Source organism: Solanum pennellii, chromosome 1 (genome assembly GCF_001406875.1).
Source record: "Solanum pennellii chromosome 1, SPENNV200".
NCBI lineage: Eukaryota > Viridiplantae > Streptophyta > Magnoliopsida > Solanales > Solanaceae > Solanum > Solanum pennellii.
In genome coordinates this window covers 35,736,820-35,743,917 of record NC_028637.1, presented here as the reverse complement: position 1 = coordinate 35,743,917, position 7,098 = coordinate 35,736,820, and positions in this window count along the sequence as shown.

Sequence of the window (7,098 nt, the reverse complement as noted above, 5' to 3'; positions counted from 1 at the left end):
TACGGTCAAACATTGCTCCAGTTTTGACCCTATCGGAGGTACATTAGGTGTTGTTTTTTATAGCAATGCGTCTAGAGTCGGACTTGTTTGTGTATTGATGTATAATAGTAAGATTATAGCCTATGTCTCCGAACAACATAACACTCACGAAAAAAAATAACCCCATGATTTCAAGTTCAAAACAGTAGTCACTATCTCTGTGGTGTTCATGTGACTGTATTAACTGACTACAAGAGTCTCCAGTATGTTTTCAGTCAGAAGGAGCTTAATCTAAGACAAAGAAGGTGGTTAGGGTTGCTCAGAGATTATGAAATGAGTATCCTTTATCACCTAGGTAAGGCTAAAGTTGTTTCATGGGATGTAATGCTCATATTGTAGAAGGCAAGAAAGATTTAGCTAATGAAATTCACATACTTTCCCGTTTGGGAGTCCGTTTGTGTGATCTAATGAAGGCGCAGTTGTGTTGATGATTAGGGCTAAATCATCACTAGTGTCTAAAGTGAAGGAGAAATAAAGACAAAAAAACCTCTTTTACTTGAACTAAAGGTGAATGTTCATAGGAAAAAGGTAATAGCTTTTGAACGGGGGAATATGGTTATTTGAGATATCAAGGTAGAATATGTGTACTAAAGGTGGATGAGCTCCAAGAGAGAATTATGTAGGAAGCTTATAGTTCGAGATACTCAATCCATCCCCACAAATGTATCATGACTTGAGAGAAGTCTATTGGTTTAATAGTAAGAAGAGGTGTATTGCCGATTTAATTGCTAAGTGCTAAAATTTCCAACAAGTCAAGGTAGAACACAAAAGGTCCAACGGGGTGGCTCAGAACATAGCTCTTTAGTAATGGAAGTGTTAGATTATTAATATGGTCTTTACTAGCTTGTCGCGATCCCGTTGGCGGGATTATTCGATTTGGGTAATTGTCGATCGAATGACTAAATTAGCCCATTTCTTGCCGTTAAAGACTACAAATTCAATTGAAGAACGCGGGAGATTTTTTCCCAATAACAGACAGAGAAATGGGTGAGTCCGGTGCAACGAGTTTCGAAAAAGGTAGTATCATGGTAGTTCCCACTAACAAGGCCGAGTTAGTTTCCCACTAGACCCATAACCGGGTGGCGAATGTGAATGTATTATAGGAAGCTAAATTGTTGGACCGGAAAAAATAATTTACCCATGCCCTTTATTGATAAAATATTCTTGATAGGCTAGCTAAATAAGGTGGTATTGATTTCATGATGGTATTACGGATACAACCAATTGTCTATTACACCAAAGGATCAAGAAAAAGACAACGATTACATGCCCCTATGGTACCTTCTCAGTCAAGACGAAGCCATTTGGGATATCTAATGCTTTTGCTAGTTTCAACCTCGTATGTTATTGATTTTTACAGATATAGTAGAAGATTCTATGGAGGTTTTCATGGAGGTTTTGTCAGTTGCAGTGTATTCTTCAAAGGAATGTTTGAAGCATTTGGAGAGAGAGTGTTGAAACGTTTGTGGATTCGAATTAGGGTCTAAAGTGGGAGAAGTGTCACTTTATGGTCAAAGAGGGTAAGCTGATTGGGCACAAAATTTCTGAGGAGGGTATTGAAGTCGATCATGCTCAAATTCAATTGATCAAAAAGTTACCTACCCTAATTTTGGTGAAAAGGTGTGAGGTATCTTCTTGGGCATGTCGAGTTAGATAGATGGTTTATCAAATATTTTTCCAAGATTGATATTCCATTGTGTAAACCCCTTGAGAAAGAAAACACAATTGTCTTTGATAATTCTTGTATGAAGCCGTTCAAAACACTCACAAAGAAACTTATCTTAGGCCCAATAATCATTCCCCCGATTGGGACCTTCCTTTGGAAATGATGCACGATGCTAGTGGTTTGGATTTAGGAGCTGGTCTTGGATAGAGCAAAAACAAGTTCTTTCGTTCTAACTATTATGCTAGCAAAATGCTAAATTATGCTCAAAAGAATTACACCATGACGGAACAAGAATTGTTGGTTTTGGTCTATGGGTGGCATATTTATTGGGTACCAACTGCTGGTTCACACAAACCACACAACCTACCTAATGGCTAACGAAGAGGCTAAGCCAAGGATGATCCGATTGGTGTCATTTCTTTAAGAGTTTGATATCAAGGTGAAAGATAGAAACGGGTGTGAGAACCAGGTAGGGGACCATGCTTTAAGGTTGGAGGTAGATACTTGAGTGGTTGACGAAAGACATTGATGATGCTTTCCTAGATTTTATTGTGTGTGGGCTATTACCTAATGATTCGCATAGCCATCAAAACAGGATATTCCTATTTGATGTGAAGAATTATATATGTGATGAACCTCTCCTTTATAGAGGGTGTGCTGACAATATTATTTGGTGTTGTGTACTGGAAGTTGAAGTAAATGAGATTTTTAAAGCATTTCAGGTTTTGCCAATAGGTTGTCATCATAGGCATATTCATACTACCTCGTAAATTTGACAATCTGGCTACTATTGGCCTACTCTGTTCAGGGATGCCGACACATTTTGCAAAAATTGTGTCCAATATCAACTACAAGCGAGTATATCTACGATATATGATGAATTTACACTTTTGCAGATCCTTGAGATTGAATGGTTCTTCAATGTTTAGGGGATTGATTTCAGGGGTCCATTTCCTAGTTTTTTTGGGAATATGTACATCCTTGTAGCACTGGATTATGTCTCGAAGTGGGTAGAGGTTATAGCCTTACAAAAAAATAAACATGAAGTGTTACAAAGTTCTTAAAGAAGAACCTCTTCACAAGATTTGGTACTTCAAAGGCAATTATAAGCGATGATGGATCACATTTTTGCAATCATCAATTTGCAGCCTTAATCTCTAAATATGTGGTAAAGAACAAAGTGGCTACACCATATCATCCACAATCCACTGGACTAGTTGAAGTGTCTAATAGATAAATGAAGAGTATCTTGGCAAAAATAAGGAATGACCATCGTAGTGACTGGTCTAGTAAGTTTAATGATTCACTTTTGGGCCTACCTTACGACATTCAAATCTTTAATTTGTATGTCTCCTTACAAGTTGGTGTTTGGGAAAGATTTCCATCTCCCGATAGAACTTGAACACAAGGCTTTAAGGGCATTAAAGAAGATAAACACAAATTGGGATGCTGCCTCGAAGACTTTGTGCGTCATATTCTGTAGCTAAAAGATTTTTGCTTACAAGCCTATGGAAGCTCAACATTTAATAAGGATAAAGTGAAATAGTGTCATGATGCTAAGATACTACTTTGTGAGTTTCAGGCGTGGGAGATAGTCGTATTATTAAGTTCAAGGTTAAAACTCTTCCACGACAAACTTATATCCAATTGGATTGGTACGCACAGTGTCACACAGTTGTATGGAAATGGAGCGATTGAAATTGAAGATGAAAAAGGGATGCGATTCATAGTGAATGGTCACAGAAGGCCATTATGTGAGGGATGTTTATGTGGTGTATCTGGATGTTGAAGAATTATCCGTGGTATGTCGTGATGTCAAATGAGGTACTTATTAGGTGGCAACCCATATGTTAGTTGTTTTCAATAATGTTGGTGTTAGGATGTGAGGTATTGAGTAATGGGCGATGGTGTGAGAAACTTGATGATTCCCTAAACATAGTAGGTAAAGCTCCAATGAGTCCATCCTTTGGGAGGCTCAACCTTAGGGGATTACCATTGGTTTTTATGATGCTCATCACCTCTTCGGTGATGCGCTAATATCATTTTGTGAACGAGTTGTTGTCTCCTAAATCAGGCATGAAAAATAGACATTACACTTAAAATATTGATGCTCATGGAGAAAAGTGATTTACCGAGTCACTTTGGGCAAACATTGTTTAGCCCACCGAAGTGAAGCAAATATATCCTTACTTCAACTTCATTAATCTATCTAGGTCTACTTGGCGAATCATCGATCTAGTAGGCTACCATTTCAAGTGCTTAATAAGGAAATTGTTCTACCTCTATCTCTTTATTTCAATTGCCACGTATTGATGACATTGCTTTCTTCTTTTTGGTGAGGCTGAGGGCTTTCGTTCCAATATTTCCTGTTTTATTGTATTTTGTTATCTTGAGTTAGAGTGATCTTTTAAGTAAATGTGTAAATGTATCTCTTTATTTGTATCTCATTCTCCCTTTATGTTGCAATCCCCAATGTGTTGAAATCGTGAAATGCTTGATGTTTTTATTGATAACAATTTGAAGATCGATTTCGTTCAATATGAATATCTTGAATAGTACTCATGATGAGCATGATACATCCTCTTAGTGTTGCGAGGATTAAATCGATGTGGTTGCACCTTTGATCTATCTCTTTTAATCTTTTGTTGACTAGATGAAATTTATTTAAGCCTTGGAAGAGCATCACAGTTACTGTTTTTTAAAATATTTTTGGGATGTGCTAAATGAGTGTATTTGAATTTCCATGTGTAGTGATGTTTTACTAGAAAGCATGCATGTAGAGTCCTAGAATTTCCTTGTAGGTCCAATTGTGTGAATCTTGGTAAATGTAAGACATGATCTTGGGAAAATTTCAATGAGCGAACCAAAATGTTCATATAAACTTTTGTGAATACCTTGTGAGGAAGTGCATTCATTTTGACACTAATAATGAATGCCTAAATTATTTCTTGACAACCAAATGAATCCTCTTGAGCCAAATAAGCCATACCTTCTCACCAAAAATACTTTTTGAAGTATTGTGATGTTTGAATAGACAACTATCTCCAAAATCCTATGTTCGTGATGTTGAAAGGAAGGATGAATGAAATTCAAGTGATGGCAAAAGGGAGGAAGAGATACGACGCAAATCTGAAAGTTTTGCTAAAGGAAGAAACCACTCATCTATTAAAAAGGGTGATATTGATAGCTTGGAAAAAAGAATATGTAAAAGAGAAGTGGAAATAATAAAGGGGGAGTCCAAATAATTTGAGTGGAATGTCAAGATTTGAGCTCTCAAATGAAAAGAAAGCAATAGAACATGAGATGAGGTGATGATGATTGCAACAAAGCTTATAAAAGGGTATAAGTCACCAATCCAAATTCACCATATCTTAAACCTCAACTCTATTACAAGCCCAAAAACCCTGAGACCTTCCATCAACTAGGTTGTATGATGATTGGAAAAATATGGGAAAATCTATGGGACAAAACTTGCTTGGGTTTCTTTGTTGAGAGAGTGAGGGTTATATTGATTCCTATGACCTTGATTGATCTAGATTGTGAAAGAAAGAAATCGTTATTGATGTGAGTGCACTTGAATGCATTTCTTGAAACACATTGTTTTTTAGACAAGAAGAAAAGTAAGCTTGAGCTTGTGTTGACTCAAGGAATTTTTGACAATTGTAATTGATGCCAAGGTCATTTTCGGTGAGGTATTTTTATGCCAAGGTCATTTCCCCCGAGGGATTTTGATGCCAAGATCATAACTAGCAGGTTCATGAACTCTAGGTGGTTCCTTTGAGTTTCGGTTGACATTGTGCACGTTAAATCTTTAAATTTGATATCCCTTTGTACTTGATTTATGTGCTTTTATGTGATTCACTTATTGTTATAGATTTACTTGAAACTTGTGGTTGTCATATTTGATACATTATGACAATTGGATATGATTATGTGTAATGACCTCTAGGCCATTCATGTGTTTATGCCGCATGTACATAATTTAGAGCTTTTCTATAGAGACCCCAAGTCAATTATGACTTGCTAGGATTGATAGTTCGGTAACCTACTCATTCCTTTAATTTTTTTTGTGATTTTTACTGTTTTAGAGATTTTGAACCTTCAATGGTCAGCTTGATCAAAAGCATAAGAAGATAACCTCATAATCCAATTCTGATGATTTCATCAGCTCTAAAAGGGTCATTTTAAGAGAGTAGCATGGCCGTCATGACTCCTAATTCTTTTAGTGAAAGTGTATGCGATTAGGTAATTTAACTTTTAGTTATAGCCTAAGTTTGACTTTAGTCAACATCCTGAGTAAACAAGCTTGAATGAGAATTTCTTCAGCGCCGTTATTTCTTGAATGTTGAATTTGGTCTATAATGACCCTTCATTGGGATCTCGAGGCTTCCACGCTTGTTCGGATCCCCTTTGTGGATTTTAACTAAAAAAGAGTTTGGGTGTTGGACCCACTTTTTGTTGAAATGACCTTGCATAGGAATTTGTACTTCTCCGTTGAGTTTAGAATATCAAATTTTGTAGTGTTCTTTCTCTCGTATGCATGCACAGTGTTTCAAACGAATTCAGAAAACCCCATCAAAGAATTCAAAGTTCAAGTGAAACTAGGTGAAGTGCCTAGTTATTTTTGCTTTTCCTCGTAGAAATAATGCTTTAGGGTTGATTACTATTGTATCGAGGGTAGCACCAGGCTAGTAGGGTTGGTTGTGTGACTACATGCTATTTAAAATTACCTGAAATTTTTTCTCATGCATGTTTGGCCTTAGCCTATGACAGGCTAGTGTTGCCTTAGACTCTCTAACCTTGTACTATGTGTTGATGCCCATTTTGGATTTTCGCCAATAATAATTAGTTGACAAGCTTCTTAATTCTAAAACGATTTGAAATAATTAGTTTCTTTTACAATGTTTGAAAAATTTTGCAAGTTATTTTAAAGTATTTTTACCATTTTTATAATTGTTAGGCCATCACTAATCCTTATCTTTTCTTTTTCTTTTTCTTTTCGGTGTGCCTTTAAAATTCTCGATTGAGTTCGCTGGATTCAATGATCTATCTCATTGCATTTCTTAATGGACCATGAAATCCCAAATATTTATGTCTTGAGTCAGCTGGTAGCAAGTCGTTAAGCAAGTTTCTGGAGGTTAAACAAAGCTGGAATTCAAATTTTCAAGCTCTTAAATGCCAGAAAAAGATGTTGTATAAACTGATATACATGATTTATACAGTAATATACAGTCGTAAATACTGTATACAGGTTCAAAAACGACGAAGAAGGTGAAAAATACAGAAAATGTGAAATTCAAACTTAAATATAGATTTAGGAGTTCAAAACGAGTCAAACACTTGATGTATATCATATATAGACTTGGTGTATATCTTATCATTTGAAGATTGAA